The sequence below is a fragment of the Corvus moneduloides genome, chromosome Z, assembly GCF_009650955.1.
Source record: "Corvus moneduloides isolate bCorMon1 chromosome Z, bCorMon1.pri, whole genome shotgun sequence".
Lineage (NCBI taxonomy): Eukaryota > Metazoa > Chordata > Aves > Passeriformes > Corvidae > Corvus > Corvus moneduloides.
In genome coordinates this window covers 43,277,565-43,294,187 of record NC_045511.1, presented here as the reverse complement: position 1 = coordinate 43,294,187, position 16,623 = coordinate 43,277,565, and the positions used below count along the sequence as shown (strand labels likewise).

Below are 16,623 nucleotides of genomic sequence, written 5' to 3'. Positions count from 1 at the left end.
CTTTTATGAGTTACCTCATGTGAAATGATAGCAATCAGACACCTAGTACATCCCTCAAAGTGTGATGAGGTTCGTTGTTTTGCTAGCTTTAAAAGCCAGGGAAGCATTCAGACGGTTAGTGAGAATTTATTTGACTCAGATAAAAATCCCCAAAGTGACCATGACCTGTCTCCAGCAAATGTGCAGATCCATTCTCAGAAATAATTCCTCAAGATAGGAGGTTACTTTAGTTACATTATGTTATGCAGATTATTGCCTACTCACTGACTTGGAAGGAGAAGGGTGAAGCTTTGCCACTGCAAAGGTCTGGTTTTTTTGACTCTCTTTGCTTTCTCCCTCTCAAATTCTTGCAAAAAGAAGAGGATTAGGAGAAGAGGTTAAGGTTGCTGACAACCACCAATCATTTGGAAGGATGTTTTCACCTATGTCCTAGAGCCTCCATGCATTTTTTTCCACAGAAGTATTTTGTCACAGCTGTCAAGCTTCCCCTACCTTCCCAAGTAAGTGGTCTGAATGATTTGTAGAAACTAGCTGTAACTCCTCACTCAGCAATGCAATATGTGAGGGAAGGTTCTTGAAAAATAGAAGATTAAACTGATGGATTGCTTGATTTGAAAACTGTCAGAGCCCTCCCTGGAGTAGCTCTGCTTGAAGCAGATGAACTTGGCCTGCTGTTGCTCAGCATACTGATTATTGACATGGGAGTGTGGGCTAGAGGGTACAAACACAGTGCAAATCTGATGACAGTCCTGAGCCCAGTCAAAATTGGAGAGGAGTGTACCCACTGGTGATTTTCATGTGAACTTCCTAAATTAACATATTTGAAGAGACAACTTTGGCCTAGAAGGAGAAACACAGGAGGTAGTGGTATAGCTAGGTAGTTATAATTCAATATAGAGAAGGACAAGCCATTTATTTGATATGCAAAATTGTAGCTGCTGTACCTAGAGATGATTTGCAGAGGAAGGGTCCTGGATTTAGGCAGCTATTAACAGAAGAGTGTGGGGCGGCAATGAAGTATCCAGCCCTACTCTTTCAACTGCCTGGAACATGTGAGCTTTCCCAGCCCCTCTTCTTCATCTGTCCTAAAAAATGTGGTCTGTTTTCATAACATGAAAAAAACCGTCATCAAGCTGTACAGCTTTTGCTGCTGACAAAAAAAAAAAAAAACAATGACACCAAAAACCCAAACAAACAAAACAACAAAACAAAACAAACCCAAACAAACAAAACCAAAACAAAAAATCCAAAACAAAACAAACAAAAATCCCCAAACAAACAAATCCAAAAAAATAATCTGACCTCATCTCCACAGAACTGAACAGAACTGTTTCTCTGTAGCAGATTTTCTTTTGATGTGCTTGGAAACAAACCCATGGTATGTCCCTCTCTCCACTTTCTTAATTCCCTCTCTCACTTGGATGCAATCTGCTTGTCTCAAAACAAGCTACCCATTTCCTCCATGGCCACACAACCCACCTTTCTCTGTCCTTATTCTCCCCAGCTAAACTGCAGCTTATTTGTCTGCCAAAGATGTTTTGGGCCCATCCCTTGCTGTGATGGAGGATTGAGGACAACCCCCACCTTTGAATTCCTGTACACCACCCACTGCTATAGCTGGGGATAAAGGAAGAATTAAATATTACAGAGAGTACTGGTTTAGAGAAAGAAGTACTTAAACTAATGATGCCTATCCCCATTTCCAGCTACCACTATTTCTAGAGCTTCTTGATTCACAGCAGGACCTCCATGGGACATTTTGCCAACTGGAAGCAGCAGGAAATATCAGTCAAAAAACAACATGTAAAGGCTGTAGTTCCCCACATTCAATGTTCTATTTTAATAGAATGTTCATCTTCATTACATCATTTCATACTTATGACAAAGCTGTTTGTCACTCAAATGAGTCCAACCATGCTACATCCTTCAGTTTAATTTTAATTTGGTTTAGGTGAATAGAAAAACAACTGTCTGAGGCTTGCTTTTCTCTGACAGCAGCTGGTAAAAGCAAGAAAAAAAAGTTAATTTAAAAATGCTTATCAAATCTCAATGCTTCATTTAGCTTGACTTTTCTCTGAATGCAATGACACTTATTTGTATAATTAGTAATGTATGATAGTATTTCTCTCCTAATTTTTCCCCCTCTCCTAGCATCCTATGGCCTCCACACTTAAGTCATTTTGAAACTGAACTTTTTTCACCCTTAAGTAAGGGGGATGTCTGAGAACACATTGTCCAATGCCAAATCAGAGCAGTGAGGTAATACCTCCTGTCCAAAATCCTTTTTTTACCTTCTTTTTGGTCCAATTTGCTGCTAGTTCTTGCTTGGTAAACTGGTAAATTGAACTCCAGATTACACCATTCCACAATCAACAAACTTCTCTAATTTGGTTTTAAAAACATAAATAGAACCTTTGAACTGTGATATTTCAAAAAGAAAATGTCCTGAGTATCATGGCAAACAACCATGACAAACCAATCTCACTGTTCTTCAATTGGGCTACAGGTGATTTGTAGGATTTTATGCTGGCTGAAGACCTAATGGAGCAAATTTTTCTTGCATGAAGTAGAAGAGGAAAATGTGTCTCAATAGCATTTTCCTCAGCTTTGCCTGCAATCCCCAAGAAACACCTCATTTGGCATTTCTTGAAAAGGAAATTGGGACGTGGGAATTGAATAAAAATAAGGAAAATGTATTCCTCCCCTTTGGTGTTTCAGCATCAGCATATAACGACGCAATCATAAAATCTCTCAAGTTGGAAGGACCCCACCCATAAGGACTATCAAGTCCAACTCCCTGCACCATCAGAACTACCAAAAACTAAATCACAAGACTATGAGAATCATCCAGATGATCCTTGAAATCTGACAGCTTTGGTGCCCTGACCACTTCCCTGGGGAATTCTTCTCCAGTGACCAACCACCTTTCCAGTGAAGAACCCTCTCCTGCTGTCAAATCTGGACTACCTCTGAAACGTCTTCATTTAACTTCCTCATGTCCCATTGCTCTGTTGCATGTGATGCACTGCAGGACACAGTTGGCACTTTTGCGTGCCAGGGGACACAGGGCATACCTTCTAGCCCTTTCAACAGCTTGGTTTGGGTGCATTTTAGTATATTGACATCATCCTTCTTAGATGGTGCGGCCCAGCACTGCACGCAGCTCACAAGGTGAGGTGGCACCAATGCCTAGTACTGAAGGATCATCACCTCTTTTGACCATCTGCCTGTGCTGTGTTTGATGCACCCCAGGATGCAGTTTGCCCTCTTAGCTGCCCAGGCACATGGCTGGCTCACAGTGAGGCTGCTGCTGTCCGGGGATGCCAGAACCCCTAATGAAGGGCTGACCTCCAGCAACTCCTCTCCCAGTTCATACTTGTGTCCAGAGTTACTCCATTCCATGTACCGAATCACATAATCACAGAATATGTGGAGTGGGAAGGCACCCATCTGGGTCATCAAATCCAACTCCTGGACCTATGCAGGATTCCGCAAGGATCACACCATGTGCCTGAAAGCATTGTCCGAACTGTTCCAGTGCCAAACACCCCTGGGTGAAAAGCTTTTTCCTGATACCCAACCTAAACTTCCCCTGACACAGCTTCAGAATTTCCTTGGATCCTGTCACTGGTCACCACAGAAGACATCAGTGCCTGCCCCTCCTCTTCCCCTCATGAGGAATTTGTGGACTGCAGTGAGGTCTCCCCTCAGTCTCCTCTTCTCCAGGCTGAACAGACCAAGTGACCTCAGTGTTCCTCATACGGCTTCCCCTCAAGGCCCTTCACCATCTTCATTACCCTTCTCTGGACACTCTCTAACAGCTCAGTGGCTTTTCTGTGTTGTGGCACCCAGACCTGCCCCCAGCACTCGAGGTGAGGCTGCCCCAGTGCAGAGCAGAGCAGGACAATCCCCTCCCTTGCCCGGCTGGTGATGCTGTGCCTGATGCACCCCAGGACACGGGTGGCCCTCCTGGCTGCCAGGGCACTGCTCACTCATGTTCAACTTGCTACTGACCAGGACCCTTTCCATGGAGCTGCTCTTCATCATCTCATTCCCTAGTTTATACACATAACTAGGGTTGTCCCATCCCAGGTGCAGAATCTGGAATTTTGATTTTTTAAATATCATGCCACTGATGATTGCCAATAGTCCAATCTCAATCCCTCTGTTAGGCCTCTCATACCTCAAGAGAATCAACAGCACATTCCAGATTGGTATCATTATTATAATTGTCATTGGGGTGTTCAGCTCCTGCATCCTGATCTTTGATGAAAATAGTGAACAGTAACAGTCCTAGGATTAAGCCCGGAGGAGCTCCACTGGTGACAGGTCAGCAACCACGTGTGGTCGCAATCGCTCTAACCCTTTCTTTCAATCAGTTCTTCATCCAGCTCATTGGAGAGGTGGTCATTTCATAGGTGGACAATTTGTCCAGAAGGATGCTGTGAGAGACAGCATCAAAAGCCTTACCAAAAGCCAGAAAATTACAACCACCATTTTCATCCATGAGGCAGGTGACCTTGTTGTAGAAGGATATCAAAATAGTTAAACAGAACTTACTCCTCGTGAATCTGAGTTGACTGAGCCTGATGCTTGCATTGTTCTTTCAGTAGTACCCAGCATGACCTTAATTTTTCCAGGAACCAAGGTGTCCTGGGTTGCACTGTATTCTATTACCATCCTCAGGAGCTGTTGAAATCAGGTGGGGCAGTGTTTCCTTGCCTCCTCCCCCCAGACTATCTTGCTGTTAATTGTCCATCATTGTCCTGCCTCCTGACTCAGAGATAACTCCCTCCGGACTATCTTCTGTTAATGAGCCTAATCAACACTTTGCCTCATGACTCATTACCCCATTGTGAGATGCTCCACCCAGAGGGAGGAACCAAGCATCCCATCGTGGATATAATCTGAGGCTGAACACCAGAGACACTGGCTTCCCACTGGATTTCCAGAGGACAGGAGCTACACAGCCACCATTGGACTTTCTGAGGAAGAGCAGACTCTTTTCCTACAGGATCACTGCTTCAGAGGACTGCAGCCACCATTCTACCAGACTGCTACCACCACCCTGCCTAACAGGGTGCCAGGTTGTACCTTGACTCTGTCAGTTTGACAGTGTTTTCTTTTACCTTTTTTTTCCTTTTCTTTAATTTCCATTAAATTGTTATTCTGACTTGGTGCCTCCCACTGGTTTGTCTTCAAACTGGTACACAAGGTTAGACTGACAGGGCTGCAGTCACCCAATGTATTACGGACTAGCTGTTTGCTGGACATTTTGTACAGAAGATTACTGTGAAAGTATCAAAACCTCCTGAAATTCAGAAAAAAACTCACATCTACTTACGTATTTTAGTCAGCTAGATGGTTGGTCTTGTCTTAAAAGGAAATCAAGATGTTTAAGGAGGATTTTCCCCTTGTGAACTCATTCTGGCTATGATCAGTGACTGAGTTGTCTCTCAAGTGCTTTTCAGTAACTTTCAGAGCAACCTTCTCCATTATTTTACAAGATACTGAAGTGGGACTGCTAGGCCTGTAATTAACAGGGGAATCCTTCTTGCCCTTCTTGAAAACTGGGACAACACCTGTTAGTTTACCATCTACAGGGACCTCTCCAGACTACCAGACTGTTGAAAAATAATGGAGACAGGCCCCATGGTGCCATCTCCCCTCTCTTTCAGTAGCCAGGGATGAATCCCTTTGGGCTCCAGAGGTCTGTGCACATCCAAATAGCGCAGCAAGTCTCAAAAAACTTTCTGGGGTGTCTGTGAGTTTATCATCCTCTCTGAGATTCACAGTCTTCCAGCACAGGGCTTCCAGGGTCCCAGGGCCCATCACAGGCATCAAAGACAAAGGTGAAGAAGGCGTTAGATGTCTTTACCTTGTCTACATCCTGATTTGTGAACTGTCTGACCTCATGAAGTAACAATGTTACCTCTCTGATCCTCCTTTTGCTGTTAAAATATTTTAAAAAGTCTTTTTTGTTGTCCTTCACAGTGCTGGTCAGCAGTGATGATCAAAGCTGAAGTCAGTTACAGAAGTCAACTGAACTGGTGCAATGTAGGGACAGGACCTGCATCTGTGGAGGTAGGGAATCTGTGACCTCTGCAGAGGATAGGAACAGCCCAGAGCAGAGATCTTTCCAGAGTTATTAGGTCCGATCCCCAGATTCATTCTGACCATCTTCACAGCTACAAACCTTGCATCTAATTTAAATCTTTGAAATCTCTTGAAAACAGGTATTTCCACAAAAAAAAAAAAAAAAAAGAAATTTCAAGAAGCAGAAAAGCAGAATTTAATGAAAAAAAGAGAAACATAAAAATAATTAATTTACTTATTTTCAGGATCAGACCAGTCAAATCAATAATGCTTGCTCCTTAAATGGACCTTAAGAAGTTTTCTCTAAAAATTAACTGCCTCTGGTGACCCACACCAATTCCTGTGACCTAAAACTGATGAGAGGAAAAAAAAAAAAGCACAAGTGTGAGTTATACAACTGTTTCTTTTCCAGAATTCAAAATATTTAGTTTTTTCATAGCTAAATGACAAATAAAAATGCAAAAAATAGTTAAAAATTCTGAAAACAAAATAACATTGAAAATAAAATTCTTTTAACTAAGTCTTCTCTGTATTCAGTACTCTATTTCGCAAATTTATATAAGGCATTCATCACTGAAATAAATCTTTTCATGTAATGAACACATTACACAGTAAAATGTAATTTCATACATTAAGACTACAATAATATAGGGGAAAGTTTCACACAAGATTCTGAATTTACCCAAAGTAACTCCATTATTTACGTATAATTATTACTAAATTGGCTTCTAGCCACAAAGTAATTGATATACACAAAGAAAGAGGCATTTTTTCCACTTGGTAACTGTAGAAATAATTTCACTTATCTCTCAGATACATTTGTGTTTAAATCTCATAAATGCCAAAGTATTCTAATTCCACCCCCAACTTCACATAGCAACCTAAATCAAAAAATATGTATGTAAGAAATTATCTGTTCTGTTTCAAATTGGACAGGGCAAAAATAGGTGATATTTTTATTTTTAAAAATATTCTACTTCAGTGTCTACTGTCCTCCCTGAAAGTTCTATTTCTTAAGTCACAGAGATCTTGTGCTGAAACCTTTGCCAAAAGTTTATGATTGATACTATCGCTGAAGCAATTTTTATCCTTTTCTAAACTCTCTATTACTGTGACCTCTTAAGTGAGTTCTTTAGTTAAGAGTTGTATTGATACCACTTTGATACCACTCACAAACAAATGAACAAGGTTTTTATGAAATCTAGGATTTATATAATGGTTATTTTTACCTATTGACACAGGTAGTACCAGATTGCAGAGACCAGAGCACTTCCAAGTTTCTACTTCATCAGCTGTGACAGCACTGACTCCAACAGCCACCAGGTTTCTCCGTGTGCAGCAACCCCACAACAGATAATTCTGATTGTTTGGAATCCACTGTTTACCTTGCAGACTTCATTGCTCCCTCTTTGCTTCCTTCTGGCTCTAACATGAGCCAATAGCTTCCTCTACAGAAATACTTTCAGAAGTCTTGCCAGAATATGATCAGGATTTGTAAAAATACTGCAGTCTTTGTATTCCAGTTTCACTTTCTTTCATTTCATCTATAGTTCCAGGGTTTTCTGCCAGGTCATGTTTTGCTTGCACTTCTGCAGCGAGAATAATATCTGTTCAAAAGCATAAAGTTGGCAAATTTGCAAAGATGTACACTGAGAAATTTGACAAAATTAGGGTGGTGTTCCTGCTCCTGGTAGAGATATATTTGCATTGTGAGGACTTGCTGGTGAAGATCACCTATTAATTAAGCTAAATTCAAAACTCTTGCTTGGTGAATAAGATAGATGGACAATCTTTAACACAAAGCTCTTGTTCATGGAAGCCGCTGCCTACAAGCATCCCTGAGACCACTCATTCAGAAAGGTGTCTCAGTAAAAAAAGTCTGCGAGACAGTTGTCAAGACTCTTTTGTAGCCTGCAGAAAGTAAATGGCACTTTTAAGGCATGTTTCATCCCACTCAATGTTCACAGTAGGTCAGATTATTGTCATAGAAGCAGTTTTTCTACAGCAACTGTAAAGTGAGTTGAGGCAGTAACTAAGACCAAGAGAATGGTTTTTCTTCATAGATCAAGGTCTATTACAGTGTCATTCTACAAATGACCAGTAATGGATTTAACTATAGGGAACAGATCAGGGAAACAGTGTTGGCTACTAGAGAAAGTCTGTTTTTATCATGATATGAAGTATGTTTTTAAGGACACAAACAAGACCTGGCAGTGTGGACAGGATTGGATAATGATAACGTCTTCATTTTATGATGTGACAGCACACATGGCCACACATTTTTGATAAGTTACCTTTGTTCTAATAATCCATGTTGTCCATACTTAACATACTGTATCTAGCTTTACTGTTGTCTGGTACACAGAAGAGTCCACAAATTTAGAAAGTCATATCTTATCTTCTAAACCGTTAACAACCTTTATTACAGACAAAAAATATTTCCTTCAAAATTTCATGTTCTGAGGCCATCCTGACTTAAAAATAAAACAAAGAACAGCCAATGAAATGCATCTGTCCTGGTTGTCACAGGGATAGAGTTCATTTTCTTCCTAGTAGCAGGTATGGTTGAATTCAGTGTGAGAATAATGTTGTTAACACACTGATGGTTTGGCTGTTGCTAAGCAGTGCTTACCCTGAGTCAAGCACTGTCCAGGGTCTCATGCTCTCCCAGTGAATAGATGCATAAGAAGCTGCTAGGGACCACACAGGACAGGCGACCTGAACTGGCCAAAGGGATGTTCCACACCATAGAAAGTCATGCCCGGTATATAAACTGGGGAGAGCTGGCCAGGAGAGACTGATTGTTACTTGGCCAACAGGTGGTGATCAGTTGTATTTTGCATCACTTGTCTTTCTTAGACTTTATTCCTGTCTTTTTTTGTTATCTCCCTCTTCATCATTTAGGAATTTAGTGACTTGTTTGGTCTTTTTTTTAACAGCATTTCCATTACTAGATTGGTGACCAAACTCACAGATTTTACTTTTTTCTAATTCTCTTTCCCATTCCACTGTGGGGGGAAGGAATGAGCCACTGCCTAGTACTGAATTGCCAGGTGGGGTTAAAACCATGACAGTGTCATCCTAGAAGACACAGGCTTTGCATCACAAATGCCGAAGTATCACAAGCAACTGCATTAAATTATGCTATATGACAAAAAGATCCAGAAGTTTTTTGCACAGAAATGTAGCACTTTCCAACCTCCAGTGCCATTGCATTGCTTATCTGTTCCTTTGTCTAAAAGGAAAAAAAATTCCGTATCTTCTTTAGGGCTTCATTAACAAAACTAAAAATAACTAGAATTGTTTACTCAAAGAAAAAAAAGAAAAGACTTATGGGCATAAAATAAAAGATCAATCTTGAGAAAGAAAACATCATTTTTTGTTAACTCCTCAAACTATACAGAACCAGAAATTGACTAGAATGAAAAACTGAGTAGAATCAAAAACTGAGTAGAAATATCTCACAATATTCAATGGAAATATTTTAAAAGAAAGAACAACCCCTCCTGATTTGAAGACTATGATCAGAACTGCTTTTGAGTTTTCAGTTGTCCATCAACCTTTAGTTCAGTTCCTCAGTGCACAGCATAGGAAGCACTAGCTGTCTGTGTTGTTTTTTTCTGAGTCAGATGGACTTAGACCATACTGAAAAAAATGAAAACCTGGTAGCAATTAGCAACTGATATACTGATGGCCCAACTCCAGAAAAGACTATCATGTGATCTTCTCTCATGCAACAGTAGAGCAACTGTTATAACTGCTGTAACCTCTCTATATCCCCTTCTCCAGGGATAATTAATCATGACACAAAAAAGATTATGAGCCTACCCAGGCAACCCTGAGGTTTGACTTTGCAGGTTGCCTACACGTAATTTAAGGAAGGTTTAGCTGCTCAGCAAAAATGTTGAGACAGGTGACAGCTTAAGGCAGAGGAAGGACAGCTCTAAAACGTCAAAGTCTCTCTGACACACATGATGCTCTTTGATTCCAGCACAACTTACTGGTAGCACTGCATGGGCCATCTGTAGATCAGGAAGGTGGAAAACCCTCCAAATTTTGTCAGGTGCAGATAATAAACAGAAGTAGCTGACATCTAAATTTAATACAGTTGCTTTCTCACATGCATTGCAACTACAATACAACTCTTAACTAAAGAACTCACTTAAGAGGTCACAGTAATAGAGAGTTTAGAAAAGGATAAAAATTGCTTCAGCGATAGTATCAATCATAAACTTTTGGCAAAGGTTTCAGCACAAGATCTCTGTGACTTAAGAAATAGAACTGTATTACAATAATGTCTTTGACAACTCTACAACTGTGTTGAAAGGCAAATTTAAGGGAGAAAAATTATTTTGTAAGGGCTGGATCCAGACGGTCAGGCAAAGGACACTAGAGAAAATAATCAGTCTGGAGGGTCTCCCAGTTGCACTCCATCTGTCAGACAGATCACAACCTCAGATATTAAGAAGAAAAGAAGGGTGGTTTTAGTAGGCGAGTCCCTTCTGAGGGGAATTGTGGGCCCTGTATGTCAACCGACCCATCCCAGGAAAGTCTGCTGCCTCCATGTGGTCTGAGTATGGGATATTACCAGGAGACTCACTGAACTAATTCAGCCTTGTGATTATTATGACCCACTGCTGGTCATCAAGGCTGGCAGTGATGAGGTTGATAAGGAGAGTAATTAAAATGGGCTTCAAGGCTCCGAGTTCGTTCATTGATGGGACAAGAGCACAGGTGGTGTTCTGCTCAATTCCTTCAGTTCAGGGATGAAAGACGAAATGAACAGGAAAACCCATATTATCAATAAGTGGCTTGAGGACCGATGCCATCAGCAGAATTTTGTTTTTTCCCCTGTAGTCGGCACTTCCCACTGGTGAGGCCACACATTGAGTTCTGTGTCCATTTCTGGGCCCCCAACTCAGGAGGAACACTGATGTGCTGGAGTGAGCCCAGAGAAGGGCAACAAGGCTGGTGAGGGGTCTGAAGCACAAGTCCTGTGACGAGCAGCTGAGGCAGCTGGGGTTGTTTAGCCTGGTGAAAAGGAGGCTCAGGGGAGACCTTATCAGTCTCTACAACTCCCTGAAAGGAGGGTGTAGCCAGGTGAGGGTTGGTCTCTTCTCCCAGGCAGCCAGCAACAGAACAAGAGGACACAAGCTGCACCAGGGGAGGTTTAGTCTATACATTAGGAAGAAATTCTTCACAGAAATGGTGACTGGGCACTGGGATGAGCTGCCCAGGGAGGTGGTGGAGTCACTGTTCCTGGGGGTGTTTAAGAAAAGACTGGACATGGCATTCAGTGCCATGGTCTGGTTGACAAGGTGGTGGTGTTAGGTCATAGGTTGGACTTGATGACCTTAAAGATTTTTTCCAACCTAGTTGATTTTGTGGTTCTGTGATTCTGTGATATACAGACAAATAAATAAGGCCATAAATGTAAGCATGAGAGACACTTCCCACTAGCTCCTATGGTATTTGTCTGGGGAAATTCGCTTTTCTGTCTTGTTGCACAGTAGTTAGATTGCTTTCAGTACTTCTAGAAATAAAAGGCAAATCAAATATACATGTTCATGTTACCAGATGATCAATGGCCTACACCGGTGAGCTAACACAATGCTTGTTCTCCAAAACTACTGGCCTGTGGAAAGTTCACAATGCCCATTGTATGAGAAGGAAAACTGGAAGTTCACCAGGTTAATTGTCCTGCCAATTCAGCCAGGTCACCTGAAACGTTGGGGTTCACAGCCACCAGCGGCCACCAGAGAGACCCCCAGGACAAAAGAACGCAGGTGTAAAGGGGAGGGGAAATATGTTAATGATTTGGGGGAAATTATTATAATATGTATGTTTAGTCCGGGACAATCAATAAATATGTATGTGAAATACAGTATATAAACAGAAATTTTCTTGTACTCAGGATGCATGGCTTTGGGAGGAGCTATCCCCCTATGCATCCAGCAGAATAAATAATGCCTGCTTCTTAATACTACATTGGTGTTACGGAGTTTTTTATTTTACCGCATTTTTGGTAACATTCAAAGCCTTTAAAATTGTGAAGAACATTGATCTAAGTCTACACCTAATTCATAGCATGACAAGTACAGGATGTTGCCAGTGGGATATGAAGGGAACAAGAGAGTTCTTTCGACTTTGAGGACTTAAAATCTTCCTGCTTGTTTTCAGTTACAGATAACAAAAAAAACAAACAAAAAAACAAAACAAACAAACAAACAAAAAAACCCCAAACAAACAAAAAATCCCAAACAAACAAACCCCAAAACAACAAAATCCAAACCAACAAACAAACAAGCAAATAAAAATTAAAAAAAAAAAGCCCCACCTTACTAAGTTTGGTGGTTATATGGCTGTTGACTATTATTTATACTTCTTGCCTAACTGCAGCGTCATGTTATGGGTTTAGTGATCCTAGTCAAGGCCAGAATTTAACTTTAGGCAGGTGGATAAAACATTGCAGTAGGAGATAGTCAGCTATCCTAGAGCATAAACTGTATTCACTGGAGGGAGAGGGATCTGAGGGGAAAAGGAAAACTAACATAAAAAGATAATTTAGTACCTGCCCAATCAAAGGCAACAGGAAAACTTTCTGATAGCTAGAGTAAAATCTAAATAGTTTTGAGAGTAGGGGACTGTAAAACTTAGGAATTTTCACAGAGAAAACATCCACCCAATACATAAATAAATTCACATTTCAGTCTCAGTCCCTCTTACAGTCGCACATTCACCACACAATTTTACTGTCTCTTAATCCACCTACTCCATACAGATTTCTTTTCATTATTATGAGGTTGTTTATTTTCTGCTACTCCTGGCTGAGGTGCTTATGAGCCCCAGTTTATATTGTACTGTGTCTATGAGTTAGTACAATTAATAGAAAATTACCCTGAGTGAAAGGAATGTATAACTCAGTTAATTGCTTCACAATACAGTACACTGCCATTTAGAACCAGTCTCTTTCTTTCTGTTGTAACAGCATGGAAATAAAACCAATTTTCATAATTATTGAAAAGAAAAAAAATCACAGCTTAATTCATAGTCTTGTCAATAATAGTACAGAGTCCCTGTACATAATACACCTTCCCTTGTAAATACCATTCCATTAGTCCACTCGTTTAGGTGTGAAATATATCTGGCCTGTGCCGTACTTGACACCTGGGGGGAGAAATAGCTAAATAAAGTGAGATATAGGAAGAAAGGTTGAAATAGTCTGCTTGGATCAAAATAACAATTGATAAGGACCAGAAACAATTCCTGTGTTCATTATCTCAGGTTATATCAATCTTAAAAGATTTATGAGCTCATCACATTACTCTAGAAAGTATATTTTCTATGCCTGGTTTATTAATGGACAGAAAAAACAGACTGAAAAAGTAAAATCAGTTTTATCCACATAGGGTTTCAAAATCCACTGCACAATCACCACTTCATTAAAAGAGATAATTATTTCGATGAAGATTAAGTGTGATTTAAAATTCACATTCGCCTTTATCTATTCTGATGTAGGTCTGAATTAAACCTGAAATAGGGGTTCTTCAGGAAGATTTTGACTTAAAATCCCAATCCCACTGTGCTTGCCTTTGCTTTCTTGCTTTCTTTCTTTTTTTTTTAATACCTCATCTATTAGTGTCTTTCACACAGGCCTCAAAATAAAAAATTCTGCTGTTCGTGTTAATAAAATTTTTCTGATGCCCAATGACACATGTGGAATATTTGGTAATTAAAATCAGAAAATCAGAAGTTCTGCACAAGTTGTTAGTGCTTGCAGCTGTTTAGAAAAAACACAAACCCTCCAGATCATTACCAAGTTATATCTGCTAGTAGGAACATACTCAGACTTAACTATTGCCAGGTTTTTTCCCATGTAGTTTCGTACATGCAGTACCTGCTGAACAAAAAGCACAGTAGGAAGAAATTAAAGAACTGATCAAAAATACCGAGTAAGAACAAGAGACGTTTTAATCCTATTGAAATAAGCATTAGGTAGAGATATTAGGGTGTAATGTAAAAGAAATTAAAATATGTTAAGGGAACAAAATTTATATTTAAGACATGCAGACATCTTTAGAGTAGTATTTATAAAACCAAAATTAATGGCTTTCTATATACAAGGAAATTGTTTGTTTGTTTGTCTTCACTATAATATTTACCTTCCAGACTGGTGTCTGAGACAGATAATCTTTCTATGCAATTTCCATGTATTTTGCACTGGTATATGAGTCTCTGTCTGAATTTTATCTTAGCAACTACCTAATCAGCCAATATGGAGACTACTAGGTCCACTTTGCCAGGCGCATAATATCTGCATCTAACCTGCTGTATTTTACAAATGGCTGGTCACTTTCACAACAGCATTTAGTCAAGTTTTTCTTTCACTGATCCAGAAGAAAAAAGAATGATGAAAGATGATATGATGGAGGGCAGTTACTAAACTATACACCTACTTGCAAGTTTTGGAACCATCATAGCTAAAAGTGCTGATTAAGGAAGGAGCCAATGTAATTTAAGGCCTTGCCTTTCTGAGACTGGCATTTTGCCCAATAGAAACTAGACAGGAACAGTGACTTAACTTTGCATTTGAATAAATAATGAAGAAGCGAAAACCTCCCTATATTGTATTGTTTATTCTCCAGAACAGAAATATGATATATAACAACTGTTTTCATTACTTCTTCCCCTCTTCTTATGCCTTTTAGATTTCCATAGTTTGGGGTTTTTTTTCCTATCACATGATGTCTTTTAAGATTTTCTGGTAATCATTACCTTAGATCCAAATGAAAAGCTTCAGAAATAAAGCATTATTGACAGTATGGAACACTTCTTGCAATAAGGGTCATGCTTATGGAGCTGGAGCTAGTGAAGTTGAGATTCCACAACCCGGGAAACTTGGGAAACTTTTTAAGAGGCCCTTGTCAAGCTGTCACTACTCAACAAAAGGTACTTTAGAGAGAAACAAAAAGAGGGTTGTGGGTCCGTGCTTCCTTTACCAGGATTCACCAAGGTTATGCCTTTTCTACTGCATGACAAATCAGATGCTCTACAGCTGCGCAGAAGTCTTCATGCATATAAACAGCCAAATTCACAGGGCAGTTTCTCAGATCAGTTTCCCCAAATGTAAAATGGAGATAATAATGCATTACTCCTCCACAAGAACAAAAACAAACAAATGAACAAAACAAAAAACCAAAACCAAACTAAACTAAACTAAACAAAAACACAAACACACAATAAAATGTTGAATGGACAGATCCAGCAAAAATGCAGTGAAATTATCACCATAAATTAGACTGTTACAAACCATGAACACACCTTCTTTTCACCTAAGAGTTTACTTCACTTAAATGTTTATTATAAGTGGATTCTGATTTTTTTGTAGGGCTTTTTCTGCCATTAAACATAAGATTTTGCTTTTAATATTAAGAGTCATTAATAATTTCAATTTTCGGTGGACAGAATAAGCTATTTCTGCTCTTACAAAATCTTGGCAATATTTTTCTTCTGTTTCCATATATGAAGCTTCTGCATGGAGAACCAGCTCTATGAATAACCAATTTCCAAACTCTTTGCACTGTAGGAATGATAATTCCTTTCTCTACAGAATAGATCCTTTAATAGGCACAAAAACTTCAATATAAACTTTATAATTGCTTCCAAAATACTTATTATCTTTCCATGTCACCTCATGCAGAATGCACAGATGGTAAAAAAACCATTAACAGAAGACAATAGTGAGCATTAGAAAACAATGAACCATAAGATGTCATGAAATTTACTTATTGTGCTGCTGCGTGAAGTCAATTTGTATAATCAAGAACTGGAAAATAAAGCATGCTTGAACCTGTCATCACATGAAAATGTCTTCATTAGGTTTTTATCCAGCTTCTCCAAAAGCTGTAAAACAGCTGTCAAAAAAAAAAAAAAAGAAAGAAAATAATTATTTGTTACTTCAAGAAGCCACAAAACACTGTCTCTAAACCTATACAAGTCTCTTCTGACAATTTCTTGATCCTGTAAAATTGTTAGCTGAAAGCATATTAAACCAGCTTGTCAATCTTTCCTCTCATACTGCCTCTGAAAAAAATGCAGACCCTATGACCACTAAAAAGAAACTACAGCTTCCAAAAGGACAGCTACAGGCAGATATCCAGCTTTGAAATCTTTTCCACTTATCGACAAGATCTAATAATGCTGGTCTGCCATCAGAAAATAGAAAAAGTAAACAAAAATACCTATCCAATATTGCAAATCCTTATGGGCTAAACTCAGAAAATAAACATTTAGGCTGTCTCTTAACATCTCTTGTTTTATTACAACTTCTCATGTTTGCTTGTAGCTACCTTGAATCCCACTGTATACTTTCTGAAGGTTAAAAAAAAACATGTTTGGAGAAACATAAAAGAAGAGTAAAGGACAGAACTTGAACTCCAATGCTAGGAAATCAGCACATGTTTGTGCTTAAATAGAAAAGCTTTAGTGCACGATGATTGGGTAGAGTTCCAGTTTAACATGGAATCT

General features: G+C 39.5%; 1 long non-coding RNA gene across 3 annotated transcripts in view; it reads left to right on the top strand.

Moving 5' to 3' along the window:
• The window catches only part of LOC116438256, an 85,743-nt gene that overhangs the window by 31,336 nt on the left and 37,784 nt on the right, over window positions 1-16,623 (top strand). For 2 of the 3 annotated variants that reach the window (XR_004237657.1, XR_004237656.1), the window contains exon 2: window positions 5,995-6,084. This is a non-coding gene — a long non-coding RNA (uncharacterized LOC116438256). Of the gene's footprint in view, window positions 1-5,994; window positions 6,085-7,337; window positions 11,119-16,623 lie in introns of those variants that run through there. The other variant, XR_004237658.1, reaches the window with a different exon arrangement.